The 20,308-nt window shown below is 38.6% G+C and overlaps 2 long non-coding RNA genes across 7 annotated transcripts in view; one reads left to right on the forward strand and one right to left on the reverse strand.

The window, feature by feature from the left end:
* The window catches only part of LOC110742328, a 37,523-nt gene extending 17,223 nt beyond the window's left edge, over positions 1–20,300 (reverse strand). Inside the window, exons 1-2 of one of the 2 annotated variants that reach the window (XR_002519931.2) lie at positions 18,361–20,300; positions 5,468–5,583 (exon numbers count right to left, since the gene is read on the reverse strand). This is a non-coding gene — a long non-coding RNA (uncharacterized LOC110742328). The remainder of the gene's footprint in view (positions 1–5,467; positions 5,584–18,360) is intronic. The other variant, XR_002519927.1, reaches the window with a different exon arrangement.
* On the forward strand, positions 26–11,787 carry LOC103882002. 5 transcript variants are annotated; one of them, XR_004181945.1, is made up of 5 exons: positions 26–273; positions 2,728–2,823; positions 9,081–9,262; positions 9,401–9,565; positions 11,680–11,787. It is a non-coding gene; the product is annotated as an uncharacterized LOC103882002 (long non-coding RNA). The 5 variants fall into 5 exon arrangements; XR_002519933.2 differs by having other exon boundaries at positions 9,081–9,254; positions 11,680–11,786; XR_004181944.1 differs by lacking the exon at positions 9,081–9,262 and having other exon boundaries at positions 11,680–11,786.
* Positions 20,301–20,308: the final 8 nt, after the last annotated feature.

Raw genomic sequence — 20,308 nt, forward strand, 5'->3', positions numbered from 1 at the left:
ATGGAATAGAGAAGCTCTGGTGTTACAAAGCAGGAAATGAACGCCTAGAGTTGTCTGCATCCACACCTCTTTTACCATTTTCTCATTCAACCTGGCCATGAGGAAGAAGCCAATCTATAGAAAAGGAAGAGGACAACAGGTAGAACCTGAGCTTGGAGATAGAGGGAGATGGTAAAATGTAATCACATTGTCTAAGTCACTGGGCTTCCTTGGCCAGCTTACTCCTGGACTTCTCTGCTGTTTGAACCCATTGTTCCAGTTTGGCTTAACTCAGTAAGTTTAGTTTCTGACACTTGTAACCAAAGGAGTCTGGGTGAATCAATGTTCTGAGTGCCTTGAGGACAGAAATCTGTCAGTGACTGCAATGAGGGAGAAAGACCATACTGATGGGACGAGAAGTTGTTGCTGTCAACTTCCCATGAGCCCCATTTGCTTAGAGCAGGTCCCGATGGTCTAAAGAGGGAGTGGGAATCATATAGGAGTGAAAAGTGAGAAATTAATGTCCTCTTTTGCCTTGAGTTGGCTGCCTTCCTGGGGTGATGTGGCAAGAAGAGCTGGGTTCCTTGGATGGTAATTTGATTTTGCATTACCAAAATTTATGCTGTAAATATTGATCTGTTTTCCCTCTTATCTGTTTCATGGCTGTAGTTGCTACACTGCATTTCAGTTAAAAAATACATGTCCACAATTTTTATTGGTTGCTTGTTTTAATTATTTCTTTATGGTTAGATGAGGCTGTATATGCAAAGAAACATGTGATGCTTCTTTATGGTCATCTGGCATGGTGTGCAGACGTGATGAAATGTGGCACAGTCTACCCACATTGACTGAGTGTGATGATTCATAACACCAATGCAGGAAGACGTGTTTTACTACGTTGGCCTCTATAGTTTCTCCTCAAATACACTCCCCATATATTTCCTTCAGAAATTCAATTCATGCTGCACAAATTAATGTCTCTTTTTTGTGTCTTTTTGAAAGGCAATAACTTAGATGATACACTTTGAAGTAGGAAGCATTCGAGTTCTTGAAAGAAAAGACAAGAGACCATGTTGACTTTTCACTGTGAACCAAAAACGCACATAAGAGCACTATATGTTTTCTTTTTCTTGTTATTTGTGTATTTTTTCTTTTTTGTTAAACAGAAAATCCTTTTGCAACTGTCCTGGGTCTTAGACTGTCATCCCCCTCCTCTTCTATTCCTATTGTGTCGATGTAGTATAGACTCAAGCTGGATTAGAAGTCCAATTCTAAAGTTAATTGAATTGGGAAATTCACTTATTCTTTGGTGTGTGTACATGGGCATTAGGTGTGGGCCTGGCTTGGTGGGAGGAGATGTGGCAGTCAACTTGTGGTCTTAGTTAGTAACCCCCCATAACTTGGCAGCAGAGCTAGGGTACTTCTTATGATAATCTAAGACTTCTCCCTAGATAAAAGGGCATTAGGCTATATGTCCTGGGGGGACTATTAAATGTTAGCTGATTTTTAAATAGTTAATGCTATTCTGCATTGGTTGAAGAAACTCAGGATGTGTAGCCAAGTGAATGGAAAGGTATGTGGTGAAAGTGATGATGATAATGATGTCTAATACTTACTGAACACTTACTACGTGTAGGGCACTGTTAGGAATATTCTACACCTGTTCTCACTTAATTGCTGCAACTTCATCAGGTTACCCATCTCTGATGAGGAAACTGAGGCTTTGACATTGACTCACACAGCTAGTGTGCAATGGAATAAGACATGGACCCAAATCTCCACGACTTCTGAGCCCAAGTTATAAAGGAACTGATTGGGACTCAACTAGGGAATGATGATTTGATGTGTCTGTCAAGAGAATGGCTGTTCTGCCAGGCTATTCCTGGGCACATTCAAGCCTAGGTTGGAGGACTATCGTCAGGGGAGTTGTGAAGGGAATTCTCATACACTGAGTAAAGAGATTAGGGTGCAGACTGAGAGGGGAAATGCGGCATGTTGGGGAGTGACTCGAGCAGAGGTTGGACAAGTAAGCTGGGGTCATATGTTATTATAAGGATTTGTTGTTTTAATCTTAAAGGCCTTGGGAAGCATTTTAAAGGCTTAAAGCCAAGAGGAACTTGCATTTTTTGTAAGATTAAACTGGCTTCACTTTAAAAAACGGAACCAAATGGGTTGGCCGGGTGCAGCAGGACATTTTAGGAGGTCATTCCACTTATACCATTGACATGGGAGAGCTAATGATGGCTTGAACTAAGCCACTTGATTAAAACAAATTAACCAATTTAGACAATATCATCCCCAAATGTCTGGTCTGCCAAACTCCCACTCATTCCTCCTGCCTTGTAAATTCTCTCCATTGCTCATCACTTTCAGCTGGTCAGGAAAACTTGGGGCAGTTTCTAAAGAAGCCATTCATCAAATATTGACAGACATGGAGGATTAGGGCAAATAAGTGACTTATTTAACCCTGTCCTTGGATGCACAGAGATTTGTGGGTGAGAGGATGGTTATCTCTTTAAAGAAGATGGAGAAAGGCAGATACCAAGGGCTAGATTTGCTATAGGGAAGAGGTGGAAGAATGGAAGTTACCATTTGTTTCCAAGTCAGGCATCTTAGGGAAGCAGAAAATGCTATTAACTGAGAATCAGGACACGCTTCTTTTTAAATTATGGGACTTTGGCCATGTCACTTAACTTCCTCAGTTGCTTTATCTAGAAAGTGGAGATTCCTGCCTCATGTCTCTTATAGGATTACTGGGAGGATTCAATACAATGGCACATAAGGAAATGCTTAAAAAGGCACAAATCATTCCATACACACTGATTGTCATCTCCAGTAATCGAGGTAAGAGGCACTTTACAGGTGCAAAGGGCAACTTTACTGAGAATGCATGTTCATGTTTTAAAATCTAAGTTTTCTCAGGATTATTCCTAGTATCTGATTATACTTTCCACTATCAATTGCTACTTAATTTGTACTTCTGTTTTGGGGAAGCAGTACTATCCAGTGTTAAGAACATGTGCTTTAGAGTCATACAGATATAGATTTAATTTTCTGCTCTGAAATTTGACATCTTTTTAATATTTAACTTCTCCAACTCAGTTTTCTCTTCTGCAAAGTGGGTCTATTCATAGAATGAACCTCATAAGCCTGGTTTGAGCATTAAGAGAAACATTACATGTAAAGTTGTTAACACAGTCGTTAGCCCATGTTAAGAGCTCATCACATGTTAATTATTAGTATTTCTATACTCTTTAAAATTTTCAGCGTACTTTCTAGCTCCATTTTCTAATTTAATTATTCTTAACATTATCAATAGGTGTCTGATTATCTGTCTTCCTTCATTTGTCCACTTAGGTAGGTTTTGCATGGACTACATGAAGGGTTTTCCACCTCCCTCCACCTAAAAATTCCTTGGGAAATGATTTAGGAGAAAGAACCAAATCGAAAAGAGGCAGAGACAGCTGATTGTTGTAAGGGATAGTGAGAGCAAATGACGTTAGGCCAGTTCAAATTATTGACGTCCCCAGGGCCACTGAGCACCCAGAACTATAGTGAAGTTCCCAGCAGCCCTTGCATCATCAGTGGTGTTCCCTCGTTGCAGACCCATGGGAGAGCACGTAGGTGCCATGTTCCTAACGTGATGCTGACGCACAGCTTTGCGAGGTTCCAACCAGTTACCGGGAGGCAGTGGGCGCAGAGCCAAGCTGGGACTCATGACATCACAGAGGAATCTCAGCACTTGAATGGCTGACAGTGTCTGCCTTTGCCAGCTATGCGCTGGAAGTTGGAAGGGAATTTGGCCTCCAGAAAGCACATTTTTACTCCAGCTTGGAGCTTGTCAAAATCAACACGAGACTCTTAGCAGCTACAGAGTTATTCTGCTAATTGTTGCCGACACCGAAGAAAGTGAGGAAATGTTAAAGGGCTGTCTCCTTGTCCTGAGTAGCAACCCTGATCCTCTCTAAGCAGATGGACCAATAATTACTCCCATCAATAAGGGGCAAATGCACAGCTCTGCCTTCTAGTATCTGACCTAGGGGTTCTCTGTGTTGTTTGCCAAAGCCGAGGATGAGAATAGAACAAAAACTGTAGGGGGAGCTATTTTGTTTTGAATGCAGAATGTAATCTGCCTTTCTTGAGTAAGCAAAATATTAAAATTCTCTGAGTCTCTTTTAGAGAAAAATTTTACTTTCTGGGGTGCTATGAAAATGCTACAGAAATAAGCCTTGTTCACAAGATAGGAAATGTCATATAATATGCATCAATATGAATCTAAATTAGAAAATGAGTTCCCCCAGTGATTTAAAGTGATATTTGGGCATTTGGTGGTGGTGGTGGGTGAGAGGGGGTAAGAAAAAAATGCATAGGCTTTGAAGACAAACAGACCTGGGTTCGGATCCCAGCTCAGCTGCTTACTAGCTAAGTGGCCTTGAGCAAGTTGCTTCATAGCCCTGTAATATGGAAATAGGAAAGACTGCCCTGCCACACCCAGGGTTCTTATTTGGATTTAATTTTGCAGTGCATTTAAAGCTTGACTAGTAGCAAGTTTTCAAAGAATAATTTTTCCCACCTCCCTTATTTCTCTAGAGTGTGAGATATCATACCCATTTATAGCTATCTATGAATTTTGGCTAGGTGTGACGGCTCATGCCTGTAATCCCAGTACTTTGTGAGGCCGAGGAGAGAGGATCATGTGAGAGGTGAGAGGCCAGGAGTTCAAGGCTGCAGTGAGCTATGATTGCAGAACTGCGCTGCAGCCTGGGCAATAGAACGAGACCCTATCTCACACAGAACAAAAGAAATAATTTTGCTTCTCTGATTGGCTTCATACTTTTGTTTGTTGTTGTTGTTGTTGCTTGTTTGTTTGGTTTTTTCCAAGACAGAGTCTTGCTCTCTCACTCAGGCTAGCGTGCAGTCGCATGATCTCGGCTCACTGCAACCTCCACTTCATGGGTTCAAGCAATTCTCCTGCCTCAGCCTCCCGAGTAACTGGGATTAGAGGCGCCCGCCACCATGCCCATCTAATTTTTGTACTTTTAGGAGAGACAGGGTTTCACAATGTTGGCCAGGCTGGTCTTGAACTCCTGACCTCATCATCTGCCCGCCTCAGCCTCCCAAAGTGCTGGGATTATAGGTATGAACCACCTTGCCTGGCTGGCTTCCTGCTGTTTATATGGACAATGTGATTAGGTTTATAAAACAGGGCTTGTAGTCACAATGAGTTCTACTGTGAGGCTGAGTGTCCTGCAGTTATTTCTTTGATAGGATAGTTTGAGGATGAAGCCTCTGCAGAACAGTGTTTGATGCTGCTGGACAATGTATTTGTGCCCAAGCCCACGTCAGGATGAAAAACAAGACAGAATGGCATTTGCTTCTTTGGAGAGGCCTGGGTAGTGACTTGAAAATGATCCTGGAACAAAAGTATATTTCCTGGCATACCAAGGATCTATAGCTGTGGCAGTTCAGGGACTGCTCTGTTCCTTACCCAGACATAATATTCTTCTCAGGTTAAGCCTCCGTCCAAATCCAGAAGGCCATGAGGTACAGCAAGTCAAAATCTCAGCTTCCAATGAAACAAGGATTGCCTTTGGAATCTGTTTTCTAAATCAAAAATAGGGGTTACAACCAGGTTAAGAAAACTATTAATATTAGTAGTTAACCAATAAATGGAAACTAGGTAGGAAAAAAAATACAGATCTGTGAAAGACCAGCAACATATCACAAGGGAAAACCTGTTGCTGCTTCTTCCTCCTTCTGCTGTGCTGGGCCAGGGTCTCTTAATGAGGAGCCATATCCTCTCAGGATATTACCTCAGACACTATCAGAAGCCTTGCTCAGAGGTTGCTCTCTTACATTTTTTTTCTCCAGTCACATTTATACAAGAGAATTCCATATTTGACAGCACACTGGTACTTCCCTTGTTTAACAAAGGCATCTTAATTTTCCATGACGGTAACATTTAAGTTACCATAAGTTCAGTCTTAAAATAATTGTTACACTGAACGGATATTCTTAGAATAAAGCCGGAAGGAAACAGAAACAATCACTCCAATTTCCTCATTTTATAGGTGGCAATCTGGGGGCCCAAGTTTAGTGCCTTTTCAAAGCAACACTATGTCTAGGCTCAGGGCTGGGTTGAGAAGTCACATTTGTATTCCCACACTGACGCTCTCTGATTTTGCCATCTCATCATTTAGGGGTAGGTGGGTAATAGAAAACTTAGAGTGTTAACAGGGGTTTCAGTATAAGAGAATACCACCAAATAGTCCCACTGTGGAAAATCATGATACACAGAATTTTATGAAGGAAGGATATCATGAGGTTTACACAAAAATCATAAGGGTTACATTTCACAGTTAAAGAAAATGTGGCAAAGAGAAGTTTAGTGACTTGCCCAAGGCAACATAGCTAATAATTAATGGAGCCAGGAATTGAACTCATTGTATCTGGCATATCTGGTACAAGTTAGAAATTTAGCTGGAGTGGCTTATAGGCATTTGTGTTATTCCTTGAGGTTTACTGATCCTACTTCACTGGTCTGGGGTGAAGCCTGCACTTTGGGAGCACATAGGGAAGACTGGGATTGGGAATTCTGCCTCGCCTGAATGTAGAGAGTTATCCAATTTTGTCTCCATTCCTATATCACATGAGTGAATGGGTTGGCGTAACAGAAAGACCCTAAAGAGTTTTGGAATATGTGTGTATTATGGTAGGGACTGTGTTATGCTGGGACTGTTTCCTCTTCTGTCTGTCTGCTTTCTTGGAGACTCTGCCTTAATGCCCTGAAGAGGAAATCTCTGGCTGGGCGCGGTGGCTCAAGCCTGTAATCCCAGCACTTTGGGAGGCTCAGACAGGTGGATCACGAGGTCAGGAGATCGAGACCATCCTGGCTAACACAGTGAAACCCCGTCTCTACTAAAAAATACAAAAAAATAGCCAGGCGAGGTGGCGGGCGCCTGTAGTCCCAGCTACTCGGGAGGCTGAGGCAGGAGAATGGTGCAAACCCGGGAGGTAGAGCTTGCAGTGAGCTGAGATCCGGTCACTGCACTCCAGCCTGGGCCACAGTGCCAGACTCCGTCTCAAAAAAAAAAAAAAAAAAAAAAAGAGTAGGGATAGACACAAAATGACTTCTATCAGAATCTCTCTCCATGGTTTTTGAAATTAGCAGTGTGTTTGGATTAGTTTCCTTTGGAGAGATGAGTTGGAAAGTCATATAGACTTGTGATCGGAAGTCACCATCTCAGGAATGCTGTGGTCATTGATGTGTTTGTAATCAGAAAGCAACTGCATAGAGAGAAACGGGAGTAGATGAATGAATGAATGAATGAGTTCAGTCAAATTCAGTGAGGTACAGTGAAAATCTTGCATATACTTCCTCTTCCCCCAGCTATAAAAAGTAGTTGAGCCTTGATTTTTCAGGTGTCACTACAAGCTTTGATTTTTCAGGTCCTGACCATAAAACCAACAGAGGAAGACAGAGTGGAGATAAGGAATGAAAATGAGTTCAATGACATCATTTGGATCCTGAATTCATTTGTGCCCTAAGCCAACCTCTACCCTGAACATTTCTGATAGAAGGGGAAATATCTTCTCTCTGTCTCTCTCAAGTCAATTCAAGTTAAGTTTTCAGCCCCACGCAAGATAAAGAGTTCTGACATATGACCCTCACATTGCCACTACATTTCTTTGTTTTGCAGGCTGCCCAGCCAAACTTCAAGAAAAAAGGAAAAGAAGTGCTGGGCCAGCTGCCTTTTGATAGTAGTTGTTTCATTTATTACCTTCTGTTTTGTTGTTTTTGTAAAGAACATGTAGGAAACCCTTCAACTTCAACTGAATTCCACATGGTGCCTAGATCCTAATCCTTCTGAAGCAAAAAATGTTTTTCTGTTCTCTGGGTGGTTCCTGGGATACTGTTGTTCTAAAAGAATAAGACATGGAAAGAGTTGGCCAAAGTTAAAACAAAACAAAACAAAACAAACAAACAAACAAAAAACCTGAAGAGAGGGAGTAGAAATGATTAAGCAAAACAAAACAAAAACTGAAAGTGAGTGAAAAGGATGAAATATCCATGAATTAAAAGCAGTATGCATGGAAACAGAGCATCTCTCTTTCAAGTTAGAGTCCTGGCATTGAAACTCATTGGCTACAATCAGCCTTGACTGAGCTCCTTTGTTCATCTCTAAACTAATCACTATGGTTCCAGGGATGTGATGCTGTAATTGATCAGACTTGGATCACCTGGCCACCTAAATGATAAACACCATCCTACTGAGATTATGGAAGGGGCAGTTCCACGTGGAAATCAGGATGCAAAAGACAAGTGAATGAAAGTCAGGCAGATAACAACAGAAAATATCCAGACTAGAGTTCCCTCTAAAGTGGCCACTATGTAGAATCCAAAATCCTTTAATGACATATTTCTAAGTGAAATGTTTTTGCCTAAGATAAGCATTTCTGTAAGATTTATAAAAATTATGGCATTTCTCTATGTTGGAAATTTCACACTAACAGGAATGGTTCTGAAACACTGAAAATCTTAGAAACCTATAGAATATCTGTAATAATACTGAGAAAGTAAAGATTGAATATTATGAGATTGTGAAAATTTCATTTTCAGTTTTTTTGTTATATGGCCTTATAGACTCAGGATTTCCTTTGGAGTTCATTAATGTAAATAATTTCAAAATTATTGTAATGTAATGTAAAAAATTATCTGATAAGTAGGCCAAACCTAATGCCGGGAAGAAATATCTTAATTAATTTCAAAATTATTTACATTAATAATTTTTATAAAACTGTAATTTTTCTGAAACTCAGCCCTGGTCTCTTTGAATGTGTCATATTCTACAACTCTCTCAAAGTTGTAGCTGTAAAGAAAGAAGAAACTGCTTGGGGTGACTAGTTGACCATCCCAGAATGGTTTCTTGAATCATTTTGGCCCCTTACAAGAGGTTTCTTTAAAAAAACAAAAGTATATATTGTGTTGTTTCAGACTAGGGTTGAAAGTGTGATTTTTCTCATCACACTCTTCATAATCTTTTCAGATAATTTTGATGCAGAAATAACTTATTAATTTGGAAATCTTACCCCACACCTAGAAAATACATCTCACTCTGAGATGAAGATGGATGGTTACAATAAAAATTAAGTGCATGTATGGTAAATGGGCATTGTTGGATAAATGCAGTGATGGAAGAAAATAATATGGTGGTCATGCCATTTCTGCCTGACTTCCTTTTCTTCAACTTGATGATATCTACCTTCAGAAACAGGTGAACAGGTCATCCATCATATTCTTTATTTTCTTTGTAGTAACTTTTATTGGTTTGAATTACCATATGTTGTTCACTTGTAATGTGCAGTGTTTGAGTTGAAAGAGGCATCAATAACTAAAATCATATCTTCTTTTCTTTTTAAGGAACCTTTCTTCTTAAACACAGGAAGTTGTAAATTCTCCAATAGCAAATTTTGTTAACTCATAGGCAATACTATAAATGATGGTACTCTATTGAGTCAATGCCTTCAACATGAATCAGGAGATTAACTTTTGCAGCAAACTGTCAATCTTTACTCCTAAATTATGGTAAGCAGTTCATTTTTTTGTTGTGGCTTTGAAGTTGAATGATTCTCTTTGCTCAGTTGTGTCAGTCATAAAAGGGGATTTTTCTTCTCAGCTGAGCTCTGCATGTTTTTCTTTAACAAATTAACATCTCCCCACCACCCCCAACTTTGTCATTACATTGTTGTTATTAACATTCATCAATTTCTAAATATTTCTCTAAAGTTCTGAGGGATTTGACAGTTTAAACTGTATCCCATTATTGACAATATTAAATAAAACTTTCTGAAGACCCTTCTGCAGGCTTTTATGGGGTTTCTGTCAGATTTGCAGTAAAATGTCATATTTGCATCTTTTTTGGAGAGAGAAAGAGAGGACAAGAGAGATGGTGTTCCGAGTCACTTGCTGAAGCTTTTTATACATATTTTTAGAGCAAAAATATGGTCTAGGAAAGAAGAAAAAGTCAATTTCTTAGCAGCATTCTATGATATCCAGTCAACTGGCATATCAGCCTAAGTGTACATGATAGTTGCACAAGAAAATTCATTGCTGCCTTATTTGTATCAGCTAAAAAACAAAACCAGAAATAACCTAAATTCATAAATCAATGAAAAGTTAAATAAACCATGACATAATGTAATGTTATGTAATATTTAAAGTAGATTTACCTGAACTCACTTAAAATGAAACTCAGGAAAATATTAGTAGGAATAAAAAAGCAATTGCACAACATTTGATATAGTAGAATCATTTTTTTCTGTAAAATATATGTCTTCATGTCTTTACATGTATGAATGTATACAAACAGTTAACTACAGTTACCTCTGAGCAGTGAGACTGTTGGGTAATGAGTAGGGAGGACTTTGCTGTTATCTTGACATACCCACGCATTAAAAAAAAATGATAAGCATGTGTAAAGATTGTAAAATGTACATGCACAAAAGAAAATAGGTTATCAAGCACTTTCATTTTACAAGTGAGAGAATGGAGCATAGAGAAATTAAATGACTTCCTCATGGCAACACAGCTCTTTAGAGTCAGAATTTGAATTCAGAACTTTAGACTTCAACTTCTGTATGATTATTCCTCTACCAGATCAGTCCTCTTTATATTAATGCATCAGAAAAAAAAATTTAATCATGAATGCCTGCGTCTTTGAAATACAGTAGAAATAACCCCTCCTGCCCCCAAACCTTGGAATTTAAATTTTAGAAGTTCAGATCTTGCTTTTCCTCATGATATCTATCTACAAATGTGCTTTTGTATATGACTTGGAATTAAATGTTTCTCTTTAGTTTTCAAATGAGTTTTATTATCATCTGATAAGTAGGCCAGACCTAATGCAGGGAAGAAATATCTTAATTAACTGATGAGTGGTTAAATCAATCTACAAAATTAAGAGGAGGAGGGCAAAGGGGTAGGAGGGAAGGCTGCCCTCTATGCTGCTTTGTGTAATAATCTAATCACCCAACATTAGCAAAAGTCTCCATGGCTCAGCTATTCCAACAAAGGTGTTCATTGTAGTGATATCCGGGAATCAACCTCACAAAACCATCTATCCAGGTGGGCTTTGAATTGAGCTCTGTTTCTTCTACTTTAACTTTGTCTGATTCATTTCTTCCTCCCTGGCTACCCATAAAAAGTTGCTCTGGAGAAATGCTCCAGCACCTAAACTCACCCTGTGGAGTACTTTATTCATTGTTTTCTTGTAGTCCTCTTTAAATTGCAGATATTTAAACTTATTAAGCTGTGATATTCTATTTCCATCTGGGGGTGGGATCTGAGTTCACTGAGTGCTGAGGAACAAACATCGTTAGGGATGTAGAATGGGCATGATCAGAAGAATAGGGAGATTCTGAGCTAAATTTCAATATCAGCTAATATTCAGTATCAGCTTATCAACATCAATCACCACCATCATCAATCTAGACCTTGTTAACTTCAGACATACCATTTACTGGGCATTGACTAGGAGCCAGGCAGTAGGGTAGGCATTTTACAGGAAATTATGCCTCATTACAATCTGCTGGGGGCAGATACTGTTATTATCCCCATTTATATATAAGGAGATTAAAGCCAATAAAGCTTGGATTGGTTCAAGGTCACATTGACTAAGGACTGCCTTGCTTGTTTTACAGGAAAATTGTCTTCTCTCAGGATTCAATCTTTGTGTAGGAAAACAAGCCAGGGGACTATAACAAGACACTCATCACAGAACTGGGATCTTCCTACACTTCTCACTCTCAGTGGATTCAGCTTGCTAGTATAGAGGGAAACTGACTTTTTGAAAATATCTATTGATTTCTTTGTGTGGGAAAATTTACAATTTATATGCTTGAGATGCCATTGAACCATTCACTGCTTTGTTTCTTTGTCATGGGTAGGAAAGATGTTTGTGAAAGGAAGGCCAGGTGGCATCCTCATTTGGCCTCATTTGTGCAATAGATAACTGTGATCCTGGTACTGAGAAGGATGCCCCAAAGCCACTTGAAAGATGAAAGGGCCTATCTTGAAATAAGATTTGCTGAAAGATCACAACCCAAGCTTCTAAAATGTTAATTCAGAAAAAGGATGGCAAAGAACTACCAGAGTCTTCGAATAAGAATTTCTAATTAGAATTTTAACAGCATGAAATTGTCCTGGCTCCACCCTTGGAAACTGCCTTTTCTTATAGGAAGTAGATAAAATTTTCCTATTGCTTGGTTACAGACTTCAAAGATATGCAAGGATCAGTTTTTTTGTTTTGTTTGTTTTGTTTTGTCATTTTGCCCAGCTTTGGTATCTGGGTATTCCTGCTGAATTCTATAGTCCAAATTCTTGTCTACAGCTCGAGACTGATCTTAATATAAATGGCAGATTTGTCCTACCTCAGATGCTTATTAAAATGTCATTCAGCAATTAGCTGAATCAAGGAAAGGAACATAGTATGCCTTTATTCTGTCTCAAAACTTGCCCATATCTAAGCTGAGAATCTCGGTTTGCTCCCATCACATTGAAGCAGCTGTTGGTTAGGGTGCCTAGGTTATAAATATAGAAGGAGCAAGTGCTGTGCTTTGGAGATATCTGAAGGAAAATAACTTCTGCTACCTTCTACTAACAGCACCAATCAATTTTGGAAGTGATAAGGATAGATTCCCTGGGGCCATCAGCTGCTCTGTAACACATCCTGAAATATAAGAATTATATTGAAAGTTGCTATTTCATATAGCACTTTACAAAAATTTTTAGATTTAACCTTGAAAGTTGAATAGAAAGGGCTATCAAAAAAAAAAGAAAGAAAGAAAGAAAAGAAAAGAAAAGAAAAGACAAGCTTAGCCCCTACAAAATCTATACTGCATAATGTACATATATCAATATTATTGGTGGGACTTTTTCTTCCTCCAGTGAATTAGAGGGAATCCCTGAGATACTGCCATCACACTAAAGGGTTAAGTTTTTAGGGCAAGTCTGAAAGAGTTTAATTTTTCTCAGCACTTCGCTTTATCTCTGGAAGTTGCCACAACATGCCTCACTTTGGTAGCACAGCTATGAAGACATCCTTTGGGCGTAGAAAAAGTAATAAAAACAGGGAATCTCCCCTTCTCACTCTCACTAGTGAGTACCATGAAGAAACATAATAATGGATTTGCATGCTTAGTTTACTAAGGACATTATTTTCAATACTGTTTGGATCTTAACTGATAGAAAGCAAATAAAAAAGAAACTTATAAAGAATGTGCTGCATCACTTAAAAAATATTTCAAATACTTTAAATTGGCAAATAAATTTTTCTTTGTTTTTTAAAACTGACAACTACTTCATCAATGCCCAATTCTTATTAAGTGCATTTTCTACTGGCTCAAGTCCTATCTTTGATTGCTCTTTTCCGAATTCTGCAGTAATAATCTAAATAAATAAATAAATAAATAAATAAATAAATAAATAAATGCATTGGGCTGACTTCTAGAATGGTTGAGTAAGGATCTCTGAAAATTCATTTCTTCATAAAAGAAATGAAGAAATAAGAACATTTGCAAAAACATAAACAAACAAAACCAACCAACCAAACAAACAAAAAACCCATCAAAATCAACTTTTGAAGAACTCTAGAAATAACTAAAGGCTTACAATAATCTGAGGAGCGTTTATTTAAGGAGTGTTAATTGAAACTCGGTAAGAACAATTAGATTTATAGCGTTTTAAAATTTATAATTCTTTCCTCTTCCCCAGCCATAGTAGCCTTGAAAACCATCAGGATTACAGTTATGATTGCTCTGAAAACCAGTAGCCTACTAGCCACTAGGACAAAATAGATTTGGAGTTTTCCTAAAGCCTGATCTCCAGAGAATTTCTACTATTTGGCTTGTCTGAAAGCTTGCTGAAAAGCTCCATTCTCAGGGCTTGTTTTTATTTGACTTGATTCAGAACTTACTCTGTATGAATAGTATTATCTTTAAGATACTTGTTGAAAACAATTGGCAGCAAATGTTTAATATTATAGCTGTCTGAGATGCCATTACCAGTTAGGGCTAACAAGAGGTTGACCAAAAAACTTAATTGGAAAAACTGAGGAATGAGACATTTGCAGTGGTCTTTGAAGGGCTCTGACATATTCCTGGGACTCTAAAAAGACATAGAAATTCTATATAAAAAATCATAGTGAATCCACAAAAGAATTATTGGAGTTAATAAACAAGTTCAGTAAGGTTGCAGGACACAAGATCAATACACAAAACTCAGTTGTATACACCGGCAATGGACAAATTGAAAATGAAATCAAGAAAGAAATTCTGGGCCGGGCGCGGTGGCTCAAGCCTGTAATCCCAGCACTTTGGGAGGCCGAGACGGGTGGATCACGAGGTCAGGAGATCGAGACCATCCTGGCTAACACGGTGAAACCCCGTCTCCACTAAAAAAATACAAAAAACTAGCCGGGCGAAGTGGCGGCGCCTGTAGTCCCAGCTACTTGGGAGGCTGAGGCGGGAGAATGGCGTGAACCTGGGAGGCGGAGCTTGCAGTGAGCTGAGATCTGGCCACGGCACTCCAGCCTGGGCGACAGAGCAAGACTCCGTCTCAAAAAAAAAAAAAAAAAAAAAGAAAGAAATTCTGTCCACAGTAGCATAAAAAGGAATAAAATACTTAGGAGGAATAAATTTCACAAAAGAATTGCAAGATTTGGCACTGAAAACTAAAAACCATTTCACTGAAGTTAAGAAATACCTAAATAAGTGGGAAGGCATTCCACGTTTATAGATTGGAAAAATTAATACTGTTAAAATGTCAATACTCCTCAAATTGGTCTACATATTCAATGCAATCTCTTTCAAATCCAAGCTGCCCTTCTTTGCATAAATGGAAAAGCAAATCCTGAAGTTCACGTGAAATGCAAGGGGCCCAGAATAACCAAAGCAATCTTGAAAAAGCAGAACAAAGTTGTAGGCTTTGCACTTTCTGATTTCGAATCTTCCTATGAATTTATATGAATCAAGATGATATAGTACTGGCATAAAGATAGACAAATAAGACAAGTACATATGTAATGTAGAATCAAAAGTCTAGGGAAAAAACCCTAGCATTTATAATTAATTGATTTTTGCCAAGAGTGCCAAGACAATTTAATAAGAAAAACAGTCTTTTCATCAAATGATGCTGGGACAACTGGATACCCCCATGCAATAGAATGAAGTTGTACTCCCTACCTCATATGATATACAAAAATCAACTTGCAGCAGATCATAAACTTAAATGTAAGAACCAAATTAATTTTTTGTGACATTGGATTAGATATGGTTTCTTAGAAATAACACCAATGGCATAAGCAACAGAAAAAGAAATTGGATGCCATCAAAATTAAAAACTTTTGTGCTTCAAAGGACACCATCAATAAAATTAAAAAACAACCCAGATAATGGGAGAATATATTTTCAAATCACATATTTGATAAGGGTCTACTATCTAGAATATTTAAAGAACTTTTTACAACTCAACAATAAAAAAAACCTAATTTAAAAATGGAAAAATGATTTGAATAGATCTTCCTCCAAAGAAGATATATAAATAGCCAATAAGCACATGAAAGATGTTGACATCATTATTCATTAGAGAAATGTAAGTCAGTGCCACATGAGATATCATTTCACATTTATTAGGATGGCTATATCAAAAAGACAAAAATAACAAGTGTTGTGAGGATGTGGAGAAGTTGGAACCCTCATACGTTGCTGGTGGGAATGCAAAATGGTGCAACCATTTTGAAGACAGTTTGGAAGTTCCTCAAAAATTCAAGATAGAGATACCATATGACCCAGAAATTCCAACTTTAGGTATATACCCTAAAGAATTAAAAACACATGTCCACATAAAAACTTTTGCATGAATGTTCATAGAATTAATAACAGCCAAAAGGTGGAAACAACACAAATGTCCATCAATTGATGAATGGCTACACAAAATATGGTATGAATATACAATAGTATTATTTAGCCAAACAAAGTAGTAAATACTTCTACAATATGGATGAACCTTGAATAAGGGAAAGGAGTCCTTCATAAAAGGCTGCATATTGTAGCATTCCATTTATATGAATTGTCCAGAACTGGCAAATTTATAGAGACAGAGATGGGTTAGTTGTTGCTAGGGGTTGGATGAAGGAGGAGGTGGGGAATGACTGCTAACAGGCATGGGGATTCTTTTTGGTATAATGACAATGTTCTGGAATTAGATAGTGGTGATGGTTGCACACCTTTGTGAATATGCTGAAAACAGAATTGTATACTTTAACAAGATGAATTTTATGGTATGTGCATTATATCTCAACAAAGCTGTTATTAAATGGAAAAAAAAAAAATGAAGTCATTCCCCCAGCTGTTCTCAATTGCTCTTCTCAGGACTTTGTGGATGAATGACTCAGCAGAACTCAATACTTTATTTTGTTTTATTTTATTTTATTTATTTATTTTGAGGCAGAATCTCACTCTGTTGCCCAGGCTGTAGTGCAGTGGCACAATCTCAGCTCCCTGCAAACTTGACCTCCCAGGTTCAAGCTATTCTCCCACCTCAGCCTCCTGAGTAGCTGAGATTACAGGCACCCGCCACCACACCTGGCTAATTTTTGTATTTTTAGTAGAGATGGGGTTTTGCCATGTTGGCCAGGCTGGTCTGGAATTTTTGACCTCAGGTTATCTTCCTGCCTTGGTCTCCCAAAGTGCTGGAATTACAGGCGTGAGCCACTGCACCTGGCCATTTCTTTTATTTTTTAAAAAGCAAGACTATTTTGCAACACAGAAAACATATATTAAACAAAATATATTAATCATATATCACTGTTATAAACTAGATAAACAAATAGACTTCTTCACAGACACCATATGGAGATGGGATTCACCTACAAATATAGTCAAAATACCGTGGTCATTTCACATTGAGCTTGGGTTGGCAGAGATAAAAAGAGGGAGAAGTTAGGCAGAATAATTCAGGCCTGATGATTCTCCTCTTGATCAACAATAAAAAGCCTTGTTTTAGATTCTTAACCGTCTAGCCTGGTTCTCTCTACTGATTATCTTCAACAGATAATAGTTTGTCTGCCAAGTACTGGTAATTATTTTAGATTGTGAGATTTCACTGTGATTAAGTGAGTTAAAATCTGTCTCCCTGGCATCCTAAATAAAGCCTATACCTCTCAGAGTTTAAGCAATTTTTTTTCTTAAGATGGAGAATGGTTAAAAGGAGATTGATCTCTGCTTGTAAAAAACAACTGCCCCCCCACCGCCGCCCCCAAACACACACACACAAACCCCTCCGACTCTTCTAGCTAGTGTCACAATAAAAGATGACAATCAACAAAAGACTGAGCCTTTTGGCAACGGAGATGGCTTTAAACCTGAACAATTCTTTTGAGGTTTTGGTTGGTCTAGTCTGTTCCTTTCCAGGTAAACATCTTTGTTTATTTAATGTACACATTTTGTTCTAACATTCTAATGCTAATGTTTTATTTCTATCCCCCTGGACCTAAGAATACATTATGAAAAGATAGTATCTGGCCAAGTTATTTTTTTTTTTTGAGACGGAGTCTTGCTCTGTCACCAGGCTGGATTGCAGTGGTGTGATCTTGGCTCACTACAACCTCCACCTCCTGGGTTCAAGCAATTGTCCTGCCTCAGCCTCCCGAGTAGCTGGGACTACAGGTGCGTGCCACCATGCCCAGCTAATTTTTGTATTTTCATCACTGAAAAGGAGGCACATAAGAAATTTCAAGTTTGAGTTTCATGGTTTTCATTTTTAATGTGTTCATAGGCATACATATTTATATTTTGCTCTGCATTTACTAACTTAAATCTTGCATGCTTATATAATCTTGATATAACCAAAGTGATACACCTGAGGAAATGTAATTGTAAAATTGGATCGTAATTTAAATGTTCCATGGAAGCAAACTAAGGATATTATTCATCTTATGGATTTACAAGTTATTTTGGGGAGAGGTTGAAACAAAGATTAAGTAAAACTCTTCACCTTGGTGAACCTGTTTTGGCCATTTGACAGTTTTTCTACTTTGGACATATTTATCGTAGGTTTGTCACAAGAGGGCAAAGAAGAAGGCTTTGAACTGTCATCTGCAAACTGAATTATCTGATGTCATTTATACATCTTACGCAATCTGGGGGTAGAACTTATTTATTTAGATCTGATTTATACTGTGGAATTCCCATGTGGATATGAATATGGTAATATTGAAAAGTAATTTAGATTTTCTGTTGCTATTTCCTAGTGACTAGTTTTGCAAAAGAAAGCATATAAATTACAAATTAGAAGGAACCATGTCTTTAGAATTTTGTACTTACATTAGTGATGGAAGCAGACTGGCATTGTTAAAAAAGCAATTGAAGGATCTGAAAATGTTTCCAAATAAAGTGGAAAGGTATTGTCCCAGTCCTTCTCAGTGACAGGACTCCTAAAAGGAAGAATAAATTAGTAGGAAATTGGGACTGGCTTAATTTTGGAAGAGTTACATCCAAAATGGAAGTGAGTTTTTAGGTCTTGGTCAGAATCTACTTAATTTCTGAAAGTTTTGGGAATTAAATCCAGACATTTCAGGGAAAAAGACCCTCAGCATGCTAGCATGCATGGCAGCACCCTCATGCCCCATGCAAGGTGGACATCATGAATGAAACAGGACAAACTTTCCTCCTAAACCCTAAGACAAAGTATGATAGCCAGCCTCCAAGATGTCTCCTAATGATCCTAGCCTCTCTCGTGTATCCATACCCTTGTATAGTTCCATCCCATATTGCATGAGGCTGGCCTGTTTGACCAATAGAGTGCTGCAGAAATGACTGCGTTTGACTTCTAAGGCTAAGTCATAAAGATATCATGAGTACCGATCTGCTCTGGTGGATCGTGTTCTCTGGCGGAAGCCAGCTGCCGTGTCAGGAAGACCCTTAAGCAACCCTGTGGAGAAACTCACATGGTAAAGCCAACTGCTAACAGACAATACCAACTTACCAGTCACCTGAGTGAACCATCTTGGAAGTAGATCCGTCAGCCCTAATCATACCTTCAATTGATGGCAACCTCATGAGGGTCCTAGAGCCAGAGCCTCTCAGCCAAGCTTCTCCTAATTTCCTGACCTATAGAAACTACAAGAGGTTATAAATGTACATTGTTTTAAGCTGTTAAATTTGAAGATAATTTGTTACATTGCAATAGATATCTGATGTGTAGTGTTTGAAAGGTGATTCCCGGAAGTTTAAATGAGTGAGGAAAATGAGACAGGGAAGACAGAAGTCAATATGTTGATGAGTGAGTTACTGCTATAGACAAATGGGTTCAATCCCACTGGTGATCCTGCGATGGTTGTATAGGATGCACCTGAGAACAATGTCCATGAGGGAAAGGGATGCTTGCTTATTTTCCCAATGACTCCCATTTCTTCACTGGATAAAGGTTTCCTCTGGAAGCATTAAATTCTTAGTACTTGCAGGCTGCCTTGCCCTTGGGTTTCCAAGGAATCAGAAAATCCTCAGCCAGAAGAGCAGAAAGCTGCAGGTAGTGGAAACGGGAAGCTACCCTATTGCAAAAGAACTGTTCACAGAGCCCAGAATTGAGCTCAGGGGTGAAGTTGGACTGAGTGAAGGATGGGTTGGATGATGGGTGGGACTTGGGCAATGCCTGCCACATAGCTTCATAGACTTTGTCATCGCTACACTTTGGGGATGCACTCCCAATCAATTAGAGTTGGGATCTGAGATAATGTTCACTTGTCTTCTTCAGTTGATAATGTACTCCCCACTCTTTGTTCCAGCCCCTCCACTCAACACCACTTTCCACCTGGTGAATTCTCGTTTAACTCACAAAGGTCAAAGGGTACCCACTCCATGAACCTTCCCTAATCATGCCTCCTTAGCCTGGCTAAGTTAGCTTCCCTTTCTTCTGATTCCCTGTTTCCCAGAGTTACATGGATTGTCACTGTTTCTTGATGTATTTGTCTCCCACCTGTGTGTGAGCTTTTGCTTATCTTTGTATTCTCAATGTCTGGTATGTATTAGGCACTCAAAAAATGTCAGCTGCTGCTCATAAGTGGAAGCTAAGAAAAGTTGATCTCACAGAAGTAAAAAGTAGAACAGAGAATACTGGAGGCTGGGAAGGGTAGGGGGAAGGAAGGGATAGGGAGCCGTTTGCTAAAGTGGCAAAATGACAGTTAGCTAGGAAGAATTAGTTCTAGTGTTCTATAGTGCTGTAGGATGTCTAGAGTTAAAAATAATATATAGTTTCAAATAGTTGGAAGGAGGA

Source organism: Papio anubis, chromosome 2 (assembly GCF_008728515.1).
Source record: "Papio anubis isolate 15944 chromosome 2, Panubis1.0, whole genome shotgun sequence".
Lineage (NCBI taxonomy): Eukaryota > Metazoa > Chordata > Mammalia > Primates > Cercopithecidae > Papio > Papio anubis.